General features: G+C 35.5%; 1 protein-coding gene across 2 annotated transcripts in view; it reads right to left on the reverse strand.

The window, feature by feature from the left end:
* Positions 1-21,680, reverse strand: part of TENM3 (teneurin transmembrane protein 3) — a 2,512,213-nt gene that overhangs the window by 1,762,258 nt on the left and 728,275 nt on the right. For both annotated transcript variants that reach the window (XM_072763857.1, XM_072763858.1), the window contains one exon: positions 15,726-15,780. The gene's annotated coding sequence lies outside the window, so the exon portion shown is untranslated. The remainder of the gene's footprint in view (positions 1-15,725; positions 15,781-21,680) is intronic.

Below are 21,680 nucleotides of genomic sequence, written 5' to 3' on the forward strand. Positions count from 1 at the left end.
ATTGGTCTCCAGTGACCCCTGAGCACTCTACAATCGATGGTGAATACTCCATCCTTAATTTGCTTGACGTATCGGCTTTTGACAGTTGGTCTTTTCTTCCTTGAGTCATTTTTTGGACTGGAATTCCAGGACACCATATTTCCCTGGTTTTCTTCCCACTTTCTACTTCTCACTTTTTCCACTATTTTTTTTTAAGATTTTATTTATTTATTAATGAGATACACACAGAGAGAGGCAGAGACATAGGCAGAGGGAGAAGCAGACTCAATGCAGGGAACCTGATGTGAGACTTGATCCTGGGACACCGATGCCATGCCCTGAGCTGAAGGTAGACGCTCAACTGCTGAGCCACCCAGGAATCCCACCTTTTCCATTCTCAATAGTTGGAGTCACCCCAGTGCTTACTCTCTGGATCTCTTCTGTTTTCTTTCTTTCCAGTCTTAGGTATCTTACTCATTTTCAGATTTTAAATAAGATCTAGGGCATATGGGCAGGAAGAGTGATGGGATACGTTCTTTAAAAGATTGTAAAATTGTATTTTGGGCACATTTCTATTCCATCTCACCCTTATTATATTCTATAATTACTATTCAGAACACTCATGTTCCAGATAGCCAGAGTTTTATTTTATTTTATTCTATTCATTTTCCTCACCAAGGTGCCCCAACAGGTTTATCATTCTTAATCACTCCCAGGTGTTGATATTTTTCAGTTCCCTCTTTGCTTCAGAATACATATCTTGACTTACTGGAAGATGTTTTGGATATAGCACTCCTCTCATTTAAACAGTTGGGAAATTAAGGTGTAAGAAGCTTCAAACTCTCAGCCAGCGGGATGCATTTCAAGGCCTCTTCATTCCCCAACTAGTTTTTTTTTTTTTAAGATTTTATTTATTTATTCATGAGAGACACAGAGAGAGAAAGAGAGAGGCAGAGGCACAGAGGAGAAGCAGGCTCCATGCAGGGAGCCCGATGTGGGACTTGATCCCGGGACTCCAGGGTCACACCGTGGGCCGAAGGCAGGTGCCAAACCGCTGAGCCACCCATGGATCCCCATTCCCCAACCAGTTCTTATCCCTCTGCACAATGTTGAATGAGCCTCAAGCTATTGTAGACAGTGGATGACTTATCTAATATATTAATATATATGAAGATAAGATGAAACATTTGAGTTTGAATTGATGAATTTTGCTTTCAACTAAATTATTCCAAGAGCTCTGTTCGTTCACCACAAATGCCCCCTCTATTAGTTTCCTATGGTTGCTGTAACAAATTATCACAGACTTGATGGTAAAATATATTTATTCTAATTCTGGAGGGCAGAAATCTGGAATTAGTTCCACTGGGCTAGATCAAGGTGTTGTCAGGGCCATCCTCCCTCCAGGGGCTATAGGAAAATCTATTTTTTTGACCCTTCTAAGCTTCTGGTGGTGGTTCCTGGCATTCCTTGGCCTGTAGCCATATCATTCAGATGGGTCTGTGTCTCCAAGCTCATATTGCCTTTTCCTGTATGGGCTTATAAAATCTCCCCTTGCGTCCTGTTCATAAAGATACCTATGATTGTGTTTAGGTTCCACTTGGATAATCAATGAAAATCTTCTTGTCTTAAGATCTTTAACTTAATTATACCTGCAAAGTCAGTCTGTCTATCTATCTATCTATCTACCTATCTATCTATCTCTCTATCTCATAAAAGGTGATATTCACAGATTCCAGTCCAGGTATCAGTATATGGATGTCTTTTGGGGACCCATTATTCAGACTCTCACACCTCCTACTCTCTTACACAAATGCCAAGAACTACCAGCAAATACTATAAATTATGTGAAAAGAAAAATTAACTCATTAAGACATCAGCAATCTTTCCCATAGTTTAATTTATTCCAGATTTTGGATTTCCAAGTCTCAGTAATTTATGTCATCTCTGCTTTATTTTGCCTATATAGAAATTAAATTATAATTCATTAATGAGTAAAGAAGAAATGTGTAAAGACTGCAACTTAGAAATATACATTTGTTGTTTTTCTATTGTGTATGTATGGCTCCTTTATCTTAAGCATCAGAGCACAATTCTAAAAGTTTAATGAGAATGGACAAATACCATTACTCTGTTTCAACTATACAGTCTTGTATGAAAAATAATTTGCACAGTATTTTCAATTCCGTTATTACAATTTTTGCCACAAGAATGAGGTGTCAGATTTTTATTGTCTGATATATATTGAGAATTAGAATTGCTTGCCCTACCACCCTGACCTTTATCCATATTCTGCATTTTGATTGGCTAACCTTTTCTACTTCTTCTTCCTATTTATAGCTTTACTAAACTGAGAGGAACAGGTGAAATGTCCAGCCGGTAAATACAAAGAATAGCAGAAGGTCAAGCTGATAGAGAGAATGGCGAAATTTCACATAGGATATGTAACATTCCAATGCCAGGATTTCATTCTCAGTAAAGAATTTAAATAAGAATATAAAATAGCATAACTGAATCCATTCTCTAAAAATGAATAAAAGAAATGTGTCAAATTTAACCCATTCTACACAGTGATGTAATTTCCTGAATGTCCATGGAAATATCCTTGAAAGATTACTTTAGGTCACAAAGTCAGTTTTCATTATCACTAAAGTGATGCATACATATATTTGTATCTTAAGCCCTGTGTAAGGAAAGCTATTTCAGATCTGTCATCTTTCTTGGTTGATACAAAATCACAGATTGATTATGACTGCCACCAGCTCTTTTCTGACAGAATGTGTGCTGATGGACTCTAAAAGGAAACTACAGTTCTCAACTAGTGAAGACTTAGCCATTTTATTCCAAATACCTAGATAACCAAACTTTTTTTTCACACTTTCTTTTGAACTATTTCACTTGCAAGAACATATCCAGCTAAAGTAATCCAGATGCACTAATTTTTCTAACATTAGTATTCTTAATATATTTATAATTAGAAATGTACCAAAATACCGCTTAACTTCAGAGGAAACTATCTTTTGGAAATTGGACACTAGGGAAATATTTACTTTCAAACTAAATTTAAATTTGCTCTAGAGGGATCCCTGGGTGGCGCAGCGGTTTGGCGCCTGCCTTTGGCCCAGGGCGCGATCCTGGAGACCCGGGATCGAATCCCACATTAGGCTCCCGGTACATGGAGCCTGCTTCTCCCTCCGCCTGTGTCTCTGCCTCTCTCTCTCTCTGTGACTATCATAAATAAATAAAAAAAAAAAAATTAAAAAATTTATTTAAAAAAATAAATAAATAAATAAATAAATTTGCTCTAGACTTTAAATTACAGCAATTAAAATTATTTTATAGGGATCCCTGGGTGGCACAGTGGTTTAGCGCCTGCCTTTGGCCCAGGGCGCAATCCTGGAGACCCGGGATCGAGTCCCACATCGGGCTCCCGGTGCATGTAGCCTGCTCCTCCCTCTGCCGGTGTCTCTGCCTCTCTCTCTCTCTGTGTGACTATCATAAATAAATAAAAAATTTAAAAAAAAATAAATAAAATTATTTTATATGTATATTTCAACAAATAAAAAAAATCTCCAAAACAGATTTGTTTATAAATGCTACTTCAAATGCAATTTTAAAAGATTGTATTACACAAACAAATGAGCAAATAGTAAAAATTCCTTAAGATTTCTTCTACACCTTGATTCAGTATGCCTAACATCTTTAAGGAAAGTTACTAAAGTGTAAACTAACTATGTCCTTTTTTTTTTAAGATTTTATTTATTTATTCATGAGAGACAGAGATGAGAGAGAGAGAGAGAGAGAGAGAGAGAGAGGCAGAGACACAGGCAGAGGGAGAAGCAGGCTCCCTGCAGGGAGCCCGACACGGGACTCGATCCCAGATCCCTAGATTCCCCTGAGCCGAAGGTAGAAGCTCAACTGCTGAGCCACCCAGGTGTCCCTAATTATGTTCTTAAGTTATCCAATACCTTCCCAAAACATAGACATATTCTCTCTTTGAAGAGCTTCTATTGTCTTTGAAAAAATATGAACATGGTAAAAATACTAAAGCATAAACATATTTTGCCTGGCCAAGGTTTAAATGTCCTCATCCTAGCATTAGAGAGCTTGTGGGTACCAAAAATAATCCTTTTACAGATAAAGAAATTTATCTCAGAGATTAGTCCCACAACTAGATAAGTATCTTCCTTCAATTCAAAAGACAACTAGGATGTATCAGCAAAATAAAATATGAAACAGAAAACAAACTTTAAAAAAATTTTCAGAAATAACAGGGGTTCTTTCTGTTATTTATACTCCACATAAAGTGATTTTATGTTTTTATTATTTCAAGATAAATTTTATCAACACTTTGGTTCAAAAAACAAAATAAAAATAAATAAAAACCCACAAAATAATCTCTAGTATTTGGTATGCCATATGTCTAGTATAGTATATAGTAACATATATGAGTACGCTATATATCTCCAAGATAAAGTATATCATATATGTACTATGATATATACATAGAGCATATCATATATCTCAAGAGAGATATGGACATAGTTGTAGTTAGTTGGAGAGGGATGAGAGACTGAACAAGGATTTCTGTTGTTTTTACTTACAGTGTCATATTATTTTAAAGATATTTTAAATCTACTAGGAACAATCTGCTAGGAGAAGTAGAGGTTAAACATCAAGAAAAAGAAGACAATCAGAGTAGAAATTTCTTGAGAGTATAAAAGGGTATATAACTGAAGCATCTGAGAAGGATCTGGCCATGAACTAAGGGAATCAAAATGATGGGGTGGATTTGTATGGAAGTTTAGGGAACTGATTTTTTTAAAGATTTTATTTATTCATGAGAGACAGAGAGAGAGATAGAGAGAGAGAGAGAGAGAGAGAAACAGAGACACAGGCAGAGGGAGAAGCAGGCTCCATGCTGGGAGCCCCCCGATGTGGGACCCGATCCCAGGACTCCAAGATCACACTCTGAGCTGGAAGTCAGATGCTTAACTGCTGAGCCACCCAGGCGTTCCTAGGGAACTGATTTTTTTAAATTAAAATCATGAGAAGTGAAATCTTATTTGTAAAAGAAGAAAAGTACAGGAGGATAGACCTAAAAAAAAGTGGAAGAGTCAATGAGAAGAATATACCACGAAGATAAGGCAAAATCAGAACCAGGAATAACTCAATATTTGACAAGTAAGCTCAAAGGAAAGCATGATGTAGCGAGGGAACATGACAGTGGCTTTAGCTATTTGGGTGATGGAATAACTACAGACAACAGAACTCTAGGCATAGACTGAGAAGATGGTACCCACCTTGTGGTATCTTTCTGACAATCCAAAATCCTGCCATAGAAGTAGTTATTCTTGCCTAAAAGCCAATACTTCAAATTTTATGATTTAAATTTATTTCATGATGTATTGGTACTCAGTGGACAATGGCCTATGGATTTTAAAGTATTAAGAGCTAGCAAAAACAGGAAAATAAAAACTAGTTTTTATTAGAGACCACAAATTTGGGATGCCTGGGTGGCTCAGTGGTTGGGCATCTGCCTTCAGCTCAGGGCATGATCCTGGGGTTCCAGGATCAAGTCCCACATTGGGTTCCTGGATGGAGCCTGCTTCTCTTCCCTCTGCCTGTCTCTGCCTCTCCCTGAGTCTCTTATGAATAAATAAATTAAATCTTTTTTTTAATAAAATCTTTTTTAAAAAAAGGGAGAGACCACAAATTTACTGCACTGTAAAAAAATAAATAAATAAATAAAGCAAATGAAAAACAAAAATAGTATAAAATAGGAAAAAAACTATTGAACTAAATTCTCCAGTATACCTTTCATGAAGAGTAGACAAATACTGACCTGGTTACTGTAGATCAAATAGATTTTTAGTTATAAGGATATTGATTTTAGAACTAGAAGAATTTGACCTCCTAAGCAATAAGTACAAGATTATTCTGGGTAAAATGTCTTCACACATTATTAATTTTCCTTTTTAACTAAAATTATAGTTTAAATAATACCTCAACATTTGTTTTAACAATAGTATGCCCTGAGTTACAGAATTCTAGCAAGACAGGGACACCTGGGTGGCTCACTGGTTGAGTATCTGCCTTCAGCTCAGGGTGTGATTCCCGAGTCCCAGGATTGAGTCCTGCATTGGCTCCCCACAGGGACCCTGCTTCGCCCTCTATGTCTCTGCCTCTCTCTCTCTCTCTGTGTCTCTCATAAATAAATAAATAAAATCTTTAATAAAAGAAAAAAATTCTAGTAAGACAAATGAAAAAAAATGAAACAAAACTTTAAAAGGACATTAGAAATTCTTAAGCCTTTATTTCATAAATCAGAGCCTGAAACATGTTTTACATGATAAATATTCTGAATATATTTGAAATACAATTGGGACATCTGTGTGGCTCAGTCATTTAAGCATCCGACCCTTGGTTTCAGCTCAGGTTATGATCTCAGGGTCATGAGATCCAGCCCCATATTGGGCTCTGTGCTCAGCACAGAGTCTGCTTGAGATTCTTTCCCCTGTCTTCTCCCTCTTCCTTTGCTCCCCCTACAACTTCCATGCACTCTCTCTCTAAAATAAATAAATATAATCTTAAAAAGGAAATATAATCAAATTAATTCTTGATTTCTATACATTAATGGGAAGTAGGAAAACATACTCAAATTTACATCAATATTACTTATTTTTTATTTAGAAATATGATCATTATAAACTATATACAGTTTTTAAGATCCAAAATTACAGTATTAGGAAGCCCTAGATTTGACTGATTGTTGACTGCTGTTAGTCATGAAGCCAACATCATTTTTTCAGTAAATTGGCATCACTCATCAGTTGACTGGTATAAAGTTATATTACTATCATTTGTACTTGTTTCACTTCCAAAAGCACAGTCAACAAGTAGGAAAGCAAAACAATATTGACACAACATGACTTCATTATATCTTACTATGATAGAAATCTCAGACTGTGGAAGGGATTATTATTAAATTTACAGTTTATATTATTAAAGAATACAAACCAGATTAATGAAGTGGAAGTTGTAATGAAGATAACATTTTCTTGAATTGACTGAATCAAATAATTCAAATGCCTTATATACATATGTAGATTTTAAATTCTATAGTTTCTCAGAATAAAGCAAGGACACATCAAGATCACTAATCAAATAATAAATATGAATCTTCAGTTGACCTATGAGTTAAATAAGCTATTTTGTAACTCATGTTTCCAACTACATACAGATAATGCTTATTTTTAAAAATCAATATTCTATACTTTTAGGTAAGACATATCTTATTTACTAAACCTCTGACATTTATAAAGAATTTAAAGCAACAAAACAAAAATAATTTAGCATAAAAATAAAAGGCTTATAATATACTATATAATATATAAATATAAGTAAGCAAATAGATAAATAAAACATAATAATAAGAAGGAAAATCAGAGAGGAAAAAAAGTAAGAACAAACAGGTGTGAGTTTAGTATCTAAAATTGCAAGCCCTAAAGCCTCCCCCCCCCCCCCCCCCCCCCCCCGCCCCGTTGCTTTGAGAAAGTTAAATTTTTGGCTTAAGTCTTCACAGGTGTTAAGAGAAGAGGAAATTGCAGAAAGTTGCTGGAGCTAGGGTATCAACAAAAACAAAAGCAGACCACTGGTTGGGAGTAGAGCCTACATCATGGGAATCAGACTCAGGAGTACTTCCTTCCCTAGCTAGTTTTTCTCCTAAGTGCTTGATAAACACAACCTTATTTTGATCCCTATAACAACTTACAAATAAACATTTAAAGAATTTATACAGCTCAACACCAAAAATAAATAAATAAATAAATAAATAAATAAATAAATAAATAATCAATCAATCAGTCTGATTAAAAAGTAGGTAGAAGACCTGGAAAGATGTTTTTTCCAAAGAAGATATGGAGATGGACAATGGACATGTGAAAAGATGCTTAACATCACTAATCTTTAGGGAAATGAGATATCATCTCACTCCAGTCAGAATGGCTAGTATCAAAAAGATAGCAAATAAGAAGTGTTGATAAAGATGTGGAGAAAAAGAAAACATCGTGCAGTGTTGGTGGGAATGCAAACAGTCGCAGCCACTATACAAGACAGTATGTAATTTCCTCAAAAAAATTACAAATAGAAATACCACATAACCCAGTAATTCCACTTCTAGGTATTGACCAACAACAACACAAAAAGCACTCATTCAAAAAGATACATGCACCCCTATCTTCACTGCAGTTATTTACAATAGCCAAGATATGAAGTAACCTAGGTAACCATCAATAGATGAATGGATAAAGTAATGGTATAGATACACAATGGAATAGTATTCAGGCATAAAATAAATCTTGCCACTTCTGACAACATGGATGGATCGAAAGGATATTAAGAAACTAAGAAACATATGTCAGAGAAAGACAAATACCATATGATTTCATTTATATATGGAATCTAAACAAAACAAAAAGAAATAGACTCATAAATACAGAGAACAAAGTAATGGTTGCCTGAGGTTAGGGGGTGAGGGATGGGCAAAATAGGTGAAAGGGATTAAGAGGTACAAGCTCCCAGTTACAAAAATAAATGAGTCAAAGAGGTGAAAAGTAGCACATAGAGAATATAGTTAATGATATTGTAATAAATTTGTATAGTGGCAGATGCTGACTACACTTACTGTGGGGGACACTGCATAATGTGTATAATTATAGAATTACTATGTTGTACACCTGAAAGTAATATAGTAGTGTATGCCAACCATACTTCAGTAAAAATGATAATTATTATTAATAAGAATAAGAAAGTGATATAAGGATCAAAGTGTTTATTTAACTTTACCAAGAATAATTTTAGAAATTAATACAGGCAAGATTTAAAACCAAGTATGTCTGACTCCAATCCTCTATTCTTAACCAGCACCTACAAATAAATACTGAATTCAATTTTATTGAATTATTTCTTATAAATACATGTGAAGCAATTGTTTTATACCAACAGACAATTCATAGTGTTTGGAGAGTGGAGATAAGGAAATTACACAAAATTATGAGATCCAGCTGATTGTCTTGAATAATCTCTTCATCTTTTTGTACTGCTTTGCTTGTTTTAATTGGAAGGAATGAATATGTATAAACGTATCTTTTTGGTTTTGTGGTGATGTTTTTGGTTTTGTTTTTTTTCCCTCTTGACACAGATGGTATTGATTCAGAGATAAAATCTCCTAAGTAGTGATGGGATAAGGCTGATTGATGCTGTCAGTTAAAATCAGATCCATGTGCCTGCATGGGCAGTGAACACCACTTCTGGAAACTGAGAACGCCACCAAGCACACAGTCTGAAGACACGGCCAAGCTTCTTGACTTCAGGCTACTCCTCGAACCCCCCAGTCTCTGAGCAGCTGCCTCACCTACTTTGGGTTCCATTCATTATCAGCAGGGTCCTTCTTTCCTCATGCTTCCCTATTTAGAATTTCCTTTTTTTGACCCAATGACCAAGCTCCAGAATAGTCCAAATTCCATTTGACTACTCTTCTAGTTCAGCCCACCTCAGGGGGCTCATTCTAACCAATAATTCTGTCTGCTGCCAAGACCTACAAGGCTATACTCTGCTAAGTGACTAATCGTATAAAATCCCCTTATTCAAACAGTTAAAGCATTTATATTATGTTCTTTTGAATAATAATAATAATAATAATGAAATTTAAAAAAATTAAAAAAAAACCATGAAACAAAACAAAAACAAACAAACAAACAAAAACCAAATACAGTTTCAAATGAGCCATTTACTCAGCAGTTCATTCAGGGGGAAATAAAATTGGTTTCAATATAAAGTTGAACTTCAAATTCATGGCCATAAATCGAATTTGCATAATTCTCACAAACCCTGATTCTAATTAATTTCCACACCTAAAGTTGTCATTTTTAGAAATGATCACAGTTGCTTAATATGCTCCACGTAAGGTTGGCAAACACAGGCAACACGACTTTGCATAATCATATTACAGTAGCTTTTTTTTTTTTTTCTAAATTCATATCCTGGGTCAAATTTCAGGTAACTGCATGTAGTCAAAATCTATCTTTGCCATTCTCCCTCTTCATACCTGGGAAATCCCTCAGGCTTTCCAATAGCTAATAGGAAACATTCTTCATCCTCATTTTATCCCCTGCATGAAGTCTCCTATCACTCCAAATATGTCTTTCTCATTCTTCCATCACAATCGGGCTATCCTTGGTTTCATTCCATGAGGATCATTTATACATGAAGTGACAATGGAAGATGAAATTGCATGAGGTAAGTTATTTGTATGAGAAAGCTGGATAATTGATTATACCTGCTAGGTGTACTTTCAGGAGACACTGAAGTGGTCATTAGGTATGTTAAACACTTGTATTTCTTCTACAGATGTAGCTAAAGAAGATACTCTCATGTTTCTTAAGTTCTTTTTAAACATAAAAGCTGATCCCTTGTGATATCTGTATATCTTAATAAATACAATTATTAAAAAAATATGTTGCCTTTCATTTCCATTGAATGAAATGTTTATTATAAATGAAGACAGAAATGACCATAGTAGTTACTTCAGAGAACTTAATATTTTATGGGCAGATAAGTTAAAAATTCATGTTTTCTTTAAAGGTAACTACATAAAAAAAATAAATAAAGGTAACTACATGAACACATTAATGTTATCTTAGAAATGGGCTTGATCTTTAGACACACAGGGTAGCAATATTTATGGAGTTATAACTCTTTAGAAATTCTGAGAAGAAAATCCTATGCCCCAGCATTGTAAAGCAAAATGAGGACAATGGTATTTTGTGAATTCTATCTGTATTGCAGCTAAGGTCAGCATGGGTCAGTGAGTTGATCAAGATGCACAGGTCAAGGTGCTTGTTCTTTGAATTCTCAATCAACAGAAACTTAAGAGTGTACCCTTGCCAATACGATCTTGTAAGTTTATTATGTGACAACTGTCCTCAAGCAAGCTAGGCGGACATGACTAATAGACTTAAGTAGGCATTATTAATTTCATTTCATTTTGAGAGTGGTCACCAGGGAGCATGCGGATGAACCAAACTAATAAACTCCAGGAAAAGTGAGAAATATCGGGTGGAATTCGGACCCTGAGAGATCAAGGCTATCTGGAGAAAGTAACTTGAATGTGGAAGAGTTCAGGGTAGAGAAAACAGGAGCTGAGGGTAGGCAGAGGGAGGAACAAATGCCCTTACCAGCTGGAGGGGAGCCAGAACATCAGCAACATAGCTGATAGTCAGTCACTTAATTTAAGAGTCCCTATTGCAGACAGGGACATATTGGAAGAGTTTTGAAGGCAAAGCTAAAGGCCAGATTTTACTCTGTGGGATCAGTGTACCCTGTAAAGGATTGTGAGGGAATAAAAGGGGGTATGATGAAAACAATGCCCTACATGAATCTGCGAGGAAGAAGGAAGGTACATAGTCAAGGAGACCAATCATGAAACTATTTCTGACAGAGGGGAATGGAGATTCATTTTACAATGTCGAAGTTGAACAGATAAAAACACTGATAAACTTCTCTTCTGGGAGAGAGGATGAAATACAGGCTTGTTTTGTGTGACTGTGAGTGTGTGTGTGTGTGTGTGTGTGTGTGTGTGTGTGTGTGTGTGTGTTTGAAGTGTGAGACAAGTAACCAAATGCAAATACAAATAGCCAGTAAATCAGTAAGTAATATGACGGGGAGGGCTCTCTGAAAACCAGGCCAGGGCTATAGCTACAAATTAACTCCGATCTTCACAGCTTCCTTCCTACACTGTTTCCAACTGATTTTTTTTTTCTCCCCCAAGTAGAATATCTCATCTGCAAATAACGGTAAAGGAAGATCAAGTAATCTGTTTATAATCAACATTCTTCCAGGTGTGAAACATCCTTTAACCTACAGACCACATGTAATGAACTCAGGTTGTGTGTAATTAGAGAGCAAATTGGCTTTCCCCTGTGCAATCAGGGTGTATTTCCCTCAGAAATGAAATATTCCATCATTTAGGAACACTATTATTAAAAACTGATATTTTAGATTTTTCTATCTTATACACTTGAAGAGGTCAGAGGTGGTGAACTGTAGTTTACATATGGAGCCCTGGAAATTACAATCTAATAAGATTGTTTTCCCAGATGGTATCATCTTTTAGTGAGAACTGACATCAATAAGTTTTATTAATGAATTTAAAGATGGAAATTGAGATGCTGAAAAAACATTAAGAAAATAAGATATTTTGAGAAAACTGTCTTGCTCTACAGTGGTCCCTGTGATATATTACCATAATCTTTTTGTCAGTTCTGTAAGATGCCAGGGTAGCTTTTAGTTATGCTCTCTGTGCTGGAAAAGAAAAATCCATCAAATATAAACTTGAAGATTTAAAATTTTCTCATTCTATTAAAATTCAGATGTTATTCACCAGACTAACTGATTACGGATGAAGGATATAATTAAGTCTCTCTATTTCTAAAAGTTTTAGAAGGGTATAAACGTTAAAATGCTTTTAGTTACGTATTTGCTTTTGTGATTCAAAATAGCATTCTTTCAGGAGTCCTTTGAAAATCTAGAATGGCTTTGTCAGATATGACTTTTGGCAACCTACGTGCTGTCCAATAGCATAGCTGCTCACCACATTTGGTATTTGAGCACTTGAATTGTGGTACATGCCACGGGGAAGGAAATTGGTAATTTCATTTCATTTTAATTGATTTTAATGATAACAGTCCTATGAGGCCAGTGGCTACTGTGTTGGACAGTATACAAAAGAGAGAAAACACGGTCATAGCCAATGGGTTCTGTCTGGGTCCTGAACTGGGCTCCATAATCATACCTAGTGCCTCCTAGGACCAGAGAAGACTCCAGAACCCTAAATCTCATGACATCTTTGTGTTTCTGCAGCTGTTTATTTTAGCATTAGCTAAACCCACCCATGCGTCTTTCAGTCAATAATCATCCCATAGATTTCCTGCTTCAAACAGGACAGATAAAACCTCAGATAAACAGTCTTGTCTGCACTGTTCAGAGGTAGAGTTTTTCAGGCTCCTGTTCGACCCATAAAGCTACCTCCTTTGATAAGTCGGCCATCACTTAATTCTTGTAACGACTAATATAATTTCCTAACCCATTTTTTCCTATCTCCATTTCTGCTGTTCCTTCTCCATCCCTCCTAATCCTTCTTCAAAATTGCCACTGTATTGATATTTCCCAAAGACACCTCCAATGCCCCATACTGTTGTAAAATCCAGTAGGATTTTGTTTGTTCCCTTTTGTTTCCTGGGGGACAGTCTGATGAAATGCAAACTTCTCAGTAGAGTTGTGGATGTAATTTTATGCTCTAAAATCTCTCAATTTCCTGCCACTTGGCAACTTTTATTCTGTGCTCCCTGAGCATGCAACGCTCTCCTGTCTGCTTGATCTTACACTCTACTGGGCATACAGCTTTCCATTCCCATAGAGCCTGGAATGATTCCTATATTCTTCTCATCCTCATCTTCATTTTCACCCCATACTCCGTGCCCAAACTCCACACTCCAGAACATACACACACACACACACACACACACACACAGCAACACCACCACTACCACCGCCCCCCCCCCATCTGTTGCACACAGATACTATGGTTCTAGAAATACCTCCTACAGAAAACAAGGCTTTAGATCTCCAGGATGGCCTTGTCACTTACCTCTTACTTCCCAACCACTGTATCCTGATTTCTATTGCAATTCTCACCACAATGAATTAAATTTGTTAAATGTTCATATTTTCTCCAGGAGCCTACAGGCAACTAGTAGACAGGAAGTTAATTTTCCACCCTAAACCATCAGTATCTGAGACCACACATCCAGCCACCCAAGAGTTCTTCAATGCATGAATAAAGGACAAAATAAGAACAGACAGAGATTGAAGATTTAGAGACAAACTCATTTAGAATAATCCAAAGGTAAATAAAATTCTGTCTGAGTATTCAAAGCTTCCCATTTAGGGACCCTAAGAAAATATAATTTTGCTGATGTGTGTATGTACACATATATACCTACATAAATGTATATGCACTTGTATAAATATATATATTTTATTTATACTCACTCGTATTTATATTTTATTATTCCTAGAAAGTATATAAACATGACTTGAAGATTGAAAAATACTAGAACATTTAAGAAAAAGAGAGTTCAAACCAACTGAGTTATCGCATAATAAATATGTGATTCTACAATCAATGATTGTCATTTGGTTATAAGGAAGTGGACCTGCTCACACGTATCATGTATCAAGATATCTTCTCTGCCCTTTCTCCTCTTTATTTTCCACAGTAAGAAAAAGCAATAGTTTGAGTCATTTCAACAGTCACTTTACATCACATTTAAGCTATCACAAAACTAGTACTGTTAACACTTCTTAAACATCCATGCAACTCATTCTCTGAAGCCTGTATCTACAACTTTTGTCACAAACAGGTGAAGTTGGAATCCCCCAAACAGAAAATAATTTCTTTTATAATACAACAAGTTCCTGAATGAGCCTTGCAGCAATTTTATAGGTATAACCATTCCCTAGTCTATAATATATATATATTTATATATATATTATATATATATATTTAATTCATCATATTTGAGGAAGACACTGTAATTGCCTGAGGAGGCTTAGTCAGTTGAAGATCACCAGATAGGACTGACACCAAGCAGCTCAACTTTTGAGTGAGGAAGATACCCAGGGACTGGTATCCAAAGGATCAAAAGCCAGGTCACAGCCCAGACCACACAACAAACTAGAAATCTGTCTGAGTAGATAAGATAACAGCATCAGAACTATTTAGAAAATCAAGAATTTAGGTTTTGGAGAGCATTTTTGTCTCTCTCCAGAGGCCTCCGTGAGAAGATACCTCTGGCAGTGAATTACGTCTTCTCCTTACAAAGAGAGTTTCCATTTAAAACCTCGTATCTTAAATTACTTTAATTCCTGGATGAGCACAGAGCCTGCAGCATGCTGATATTTCCCTATTCAATTTGGAATAGAGATAATTCCCAGGTAATTACATTAATGTAAAGAAAGGCACATGATAAGCCAGGATGGCAGGTAAAACAAAAGTTACTTATGTTCACATCTGAAATAAACACAGATTTAAACCATTATGAAAATGCACTGTGGAATAGCTGAGAAGTTGCTCCTTTCCACTTTACTATTAACTTCATTTGGGAGAAAGATGCCCCTTCCCACCTTCTGTGAGATTAATGTAAGACTTAGTGACTTGTATTTGTATGAAAACTATTTAAAATGCAACACTGCAAAAGATGAATTTGAGTTTGCTCCGGAAGCTGTTATTAATGCAAAATGAATATCCCACCATCCAAAATTTGAAAACCAATATTCAAATAATTGCCCATAGAAAGCAGACTGTCTGTAAAACAGCTAATCGAAGAGATAAGAAATATCATAAAAGCATAAAAAAGTTTTATATAGCACAACAGAACAAACATGTTGGACAAAATGTAAAGACTTGGCCATGGATCTATATTCCTCCATTATTCAAATGATCTGCCAATAATCTTAAAATTCTATGGCAAATACTACTAGAGTGAGTATATCTTATCAAAAGTATAAATTGGGAGCCTAAATTTAAATAATAATATTAACTTTTTGCATGCATTTAAGTATAATCAAATTCCAAATATTAAGATGTTGTAGTTTTAAAAAGTTATTGCACACACATATGCACTTACTGTTATTTCCTTGCAGCAAAAATCTATATCCACCAGGAGAGCTTGGAGTTATTCCCTGTTAAAAAGTCACAAAACAGGAATATGTTAATTTAAAATATAATAAAGTCTAAATCGCAATAGTTAATAGGATTTTTACATTAATAAATAAGAAATATTATAACTATAATCTCCTGGTTTAAGTTTATTTTCATGAATTAAAAACTACAAAAGGCAAGGGAAAATTATTTCTCAATGCACAACATAAATTAAAAATACTACTGAAAAAGGAAAAGAAAATTTCAATTACACAAAACCAAAAACACCCTAGCTGGAGTAAATAATGCATTCATTTCCCCTACCCCAGTAATGTTTACAGGTAATCTAATCACTGGTTTGCATGGACAGAATAAAGAATAGTTTGAGTTACATACGGATAGAAACTAATGTTTCACCATTTGTCCAGAATTCTCTTTGATTGAACAAATCTTTGATAATCCATCAAATTGGAAAATGACAATAGGTAAAAAGATCTAATCAAATTAAAGAGACACTGCTTCTGAACAATCTAAGAATATAAAATGTCAATACGCAGGTAGGTATAGTGAAGTATATTGTTTCACTCAATCTTTCATCAAGTTCCTGAAGAAAAAATAAATCATTTTTATCATATGCCTGATATTGAGTACTATCTGAATATTCAACCTGAAATAGAGAATTTAAGTAATTATCTAAAGCACTCAGGCCAAAAGACCAATTTACAAGAATTACCCAGCTCACTGGGGCAAATATTATTGGAAGAATCTTTTCCTTGAATTATTTCTTAAATGCTAATTTTAATTTTCATGGTTGACTGTTGCCAAATACAGAAAGAAACATAACATGGTTTGAATCAGACATACATAATCACAAGTAAAATCATCTGAAAATACATGTTTAAAAAGCAAATTTCTAATCCTAAAAAAGATAACATTTTTCTTCCTCTGAAGATATTTTAAAATATACTCTATACTTAAACTTGACTTGGACTTAAGTATTATTCCATTGTAACTGTGCATTTCTACTCTAGCCATTTATCTATTTAATTTCTTTTCCTTTTCCAGCCACTGTTAAAAGCACAAGGAAACTTTCAAAGTCTTTTTTTTTCTAGTAAAACACTCAATGTTCATTTTAAAAGCTGTAGCTTGCCAAAGTATTTCCTGCTTTATACAAAGGAGGTAAAATTTAATAAAAAAAATTAGAAACATGCTATTTTAATATTTTTTTCCCAAGTAACCAAAATCTGCTGACATAATGTAACCTAAAATACCTCTTTACATAGTTCTTTACTATGCTAAGATTAAAAAAACAAACTCATATTGCTTGGATTTAGAGAAAACAGTATTTTTAAAAGAAAATGTATTAAATTTTCTATTGTAAATTTAAGAAATAATTTTCCTTTATATAGGGGAAAACTTATACCAATAAGAGTTGTTTCCTCAAGAAAAAAAAATGAGATAAATAATAAACTATTTACTATCCAACATCATTGAAAAAGCTGTTTAACAGCAGTTAATTAAGGGTAAATTTCAAGGACTTAAATGAAAGTAGCAATCTAAGACTTCCTGCTCTTTCATATTATGCAAGGAAGTGTTAGCATTTTGACATCATGTCCTATAAATTCCAAACTCTGTTTTCATTAATGTAGGAAAAATCTCTAAAGTGCTTTGGTATAAATTTATTTTTTAACTTTAAAATTAGTTTTACATCTTATTATGATACAAATTATAAATTTTATTGTATGTGAAAATAAATTTATATTGAGTGAAAATATATTAATGACTAAAAAGTAACATTTTTTTCCTATGAAAATGATTTTCTAGCCATAGAAACTGTTGAGATATATAATCTTTCTTTGGGACAACAATAGAAACATCATTGGAGATAGTTGTTAATTTGCTTGTCTCCGTACCTAGTGACATCTTTTCCCTTTCATATTATCTTATGGTCCCACTCAATGGAAATACTCTAGAACCACTAGATGCTTGGCTCCTGTTCAGATGGCAGAAGGTGTGAAATCATGCTAGATTTTTTTTTTTTTAAGATTTTACTTATTCATGAGAGACAGAGAGAGAGAGAGAGAGAGAGAGAGACAGGCAGAGAGGCAGAGACATAGGAAGAGGGAGAAGCAGGCTCCACGCAGGGAGCCAGTTGTGGGACTCAATCCTGGGACCCTGGGATCACAATCTGAGCCGATGGCAGATGCTCAACCACTAAGCCACCCAGGCGTCCCTCATACTAGATTTTTTGGGGGAGAGGAACTACTATAAAATGGGAGGAAATGAATAGTTCCAGATTATTCTGTTGACATTGCACTGAAGGTGGTTGAAGGAAATAGGGGTAGAGGGGTCGGAGGGGTGGGAGCTCCTGAATGGCTCAGTCGGTTAAGCACTGGATTCTTGATCTCACCCCAAGTCTTGGTCTCAGGGTCATGAGTTCAACCCACGTGTTGAGCTCCATTTTCATGGTGAGCTCCATTTCAAGGTGGTTGAAGGAAGATTAATCCAGGAATAAAACATCCACAGTGAATTCTTTCAACCTCCCCACACTTCTGTTTTTCATGATCCTGGAGTCCTGGGATCAAGTCCCTTATCAGGCTCCCTGTGAGGAGCCTGCTTCTCCCTCTGCCTGTGTCTCTGCCTCTCTCTCTGTGTCTCATGAATAAATAAATAAAATCTTGAAAAAAAAACAAAAAACAAAAAACAACTGCTGCCATGGAAGTTGGAATGTAAGCCTAGAGCCCCTCTGCTCCCTGTGTTCTCTCTCCACCTACAGGCTCAGAAGCCACCTCTGTTAAACCTCTAGGTTTTCAGGGAGCAAGTCTGAAATCAACATCTCCATCACCATATTCTTTCCTTTCATTTCAAGAAACCAAACCAAACAAAGACAATGGGAGAAGAGACCTGGAAAGCTGTATTTTCTGGGAAAGAAAAGGGAAATTAATGCAAGATCAGAATCAGTGCACAGAATTTGAGTAAGAACAAAGGAAACAGTGTTTTGGGTAAGTTCGCAATGTGAGTGCCAAAGTTTTAGGAAACTGGGAAATAACAGCCCTGAAACAGAGAAAAGAAATACTACAGATAAATGAATCTTTACAGATAACTTGTACATCATTCTTCTCCCAGATGCTTTATATACATATCATTTAAATCTCTGACTTCCTGATATTTCAGGTGATTTACAACATGATCTACCTGATTCAATTTGAGAAAGATTTCAATGTGGTTATCATCCAAAGACAAAAATATAAAATGCAGGCTCATTCCTGAGCAATGAAAGACATCTGGTCACCTTTATATTATGCTAATTGCCTTAAAATCCTGCCATGTCTTAAATTACAGATGCTGATACAGCATAGGAATTGACTTATAAAATAGAACTCTGTTCCCTAAAATGTAGTCTCATCTCCCCTTTGGTAGCTTTATTGTTAAACCAACTAACATCTAATTACATTTGGGAAAAAAATCTTTAAAAAAAATTTAAAATATACAAAGAAGCAACAAGAAAAGAAAAAAAAATAAATAAACCTCATGTTCAAGTAGCTGCTCTGGGATTCACACCTGAAAGCCTGGAGAGTTTGCACAAGGATTTTGGCTTACTCTGAAGTTAATTCTCTGCTTTAGAATGTTTGGAAGCTCAGCACCAGACCCTGGTCTCCAGCTTGCCAAAAGACATGCTGGTTTCTTGGTATGGTTTTCTAGCTCTTTTGCTATTAGTGCATAATTTGACAGTATGCTGCCACGGTAACAGAATTCATTAAGAGCTTTCAGTTTTGTTCTGCCAATGAGGATTTTTGGCTGCATGTCGTGCTGGCCTCTGAAGATTGATCCATAATATTTGTCTTATAAAGCCTTGTCATCTCATAGCATGACTGATGCTACAAAATAATCCATAATGAGCCAAGGTCTCCCAGCAGGAGCTACTCCCTGAGGGTAAGTTAGACACTACTGGAAACCACATTAACTTCTTTATCATAAAACTTGGGTGCTTAAAATAGACGGCATGAAAGTGGATACATTATGCAGTCCCATCTTGCACCACTGGAGTTGTGCAATGGATTAGGAACATAATCCTTAATGTTCCTTCTCTACAATATCCCATTATAGGAAACAAAATCTTCCATATTCTGACAGTTTTCTTTGTATTGTCATTTTCACAGGCAAGGTTTGCTAGAAAGAATGGTGTGGTTGATACGGTAAAGGAACAAACCGTCTTAATGTTTTTAACCAATATTTTTCTATACAATTCGAGTAAAAAATAAACAAACAAACAAAATATATATACTTCCTGTTATTTTCAGCTATATTGCTTTTGGTTTCATATATTTATTTATTTAGAGAGAGTGAGAGAGATAAAGAGAGAGCACGAGTGCAGGGGAGGGGCAGGGAAAGGGAGAAGCAGACTCCCCGCTGAATAGGGAGCCCGATGCGAGGCTTGATCCCAGGACCCCAGGATCATGACCTAACTGACTGAGTCACCCAGGGGCCCGTTCAGCTATATTTTTATATAGCTTCTGCTTTTAACTACTGGGTTGTTTATAACTCTGTGTGTGTGTGTATATGGGTGTGCATGGATGTGCACTGTAGTAACAGTTTGAAATTCCTGTGAAATCTTTTTATGCTAATGAGACCAAAGCCACTGGACTCATCACCTTGGGGGCTGGATGGTTCCAAAATGAAGAACGAAACTACCTTGTATTCTTTTCTCCTATCTGTGTAAGCACTGCTAGGGAGAGATTGAGGATGGATCAGGGCAAGCCCAGCAATTATACTGAAATATAAACCAAGGCATATTATTACAAGAAGAGAAGAAATAAGCACAATCTTTATTTAGGGCAGTAATTCTCCATCAGGAGCACTTTTGCCCTACAAAGAACATTCAGCAATGTTTGATTACCTTTTTAGTGTCCACAACTGAGGGATGCTACTGTGATTAAGTGGGTAGAAGTCAGAGATGCTGTCAAACATCCTACAGAACACAGGAAAGCCCTCCTCTTCCCTGTGTATATACACACAAAATTATTTGGCCCAAAATGTCAATAATGTTGCAGCTGAGATATCTTGGTTTAGCGTAGGCTTGAAAAGAACAGGAGAGTACAAAACTTACTTTGTCTATAGTTCAATTTATCTGACTTCTAGGGCAAACAAAGTGAAATACATCTGCAAGAACTGGCTGTAGGCTTTGAGGAGGGCATGGCCTCAGGATCTCAGGAGAGGTAAACCCACTTCTTCTCTCCAGGAGATGGGGGAAGGAGCCTCAACACCACCATCATGTTTTACATAAGGGTGTTTGGTGGCACTTTGAAAGAACAAACCACAAATAACATCCTTACCAGTCGACAGGCCTAGCTAACCACTGAGCAAGGTAAAGAATCCACGGTTCTATGTGTTCTTTTTGTCCAGAGTCATTTCTCAGCATCTTTTTCTTTTCTGCCCTTAATTTACTATTTTCGTGTCTTATACTATAATTTATAATGTTAATATTTTTTCTTAATATTTTGATATACTAGTTAGTTCATTTAATATCTCATTCTGGGCTTCTTTGAATTCTTAAAAATTTTTCACACGCAAAAATTTTACTGCTCTGTAGGATATATATATCCTACACACACACAGGCGTCCATCCTGGGGTGGAATCATGCATCAGGCTCCCCGCAAGGAGTCTGCTTCTCCCTCTGTCTCTCTCTGTCATGAATAAATAAATAAAATTTTTAGAAAAAAAAAGAATTTGGTCAAAACTGATGTTATTCTGTTTTATTGTTTTTATTATTATTTTTCTATAGAACATGAATTCTTAGATAATATATTTTAGCTATATGTGAACACTGGAAAATAATCAGTACTTGAGGAAAATTCTGAAATTATAAATTCATTTCACATTATATATTATTTATAAACAGTCTCAAAAACAAGATAAAATGATATTTGTAATAAGCATCTT

This window comes from Vulpes vulpes, chromosome 7, assembly GCF_048418805.1.
Source record: "Vulpes vulpes isolate BD-2025 chromosome 7, VulVul3, whole genome shotgun sequence".
In the NCBI taxonomy this organism is placed as follows: Eukaryota; Metazoa; Chordata; class Mammalia; order Carnivora; family Canidae; genus Vulpes; species Vulpes vulpes.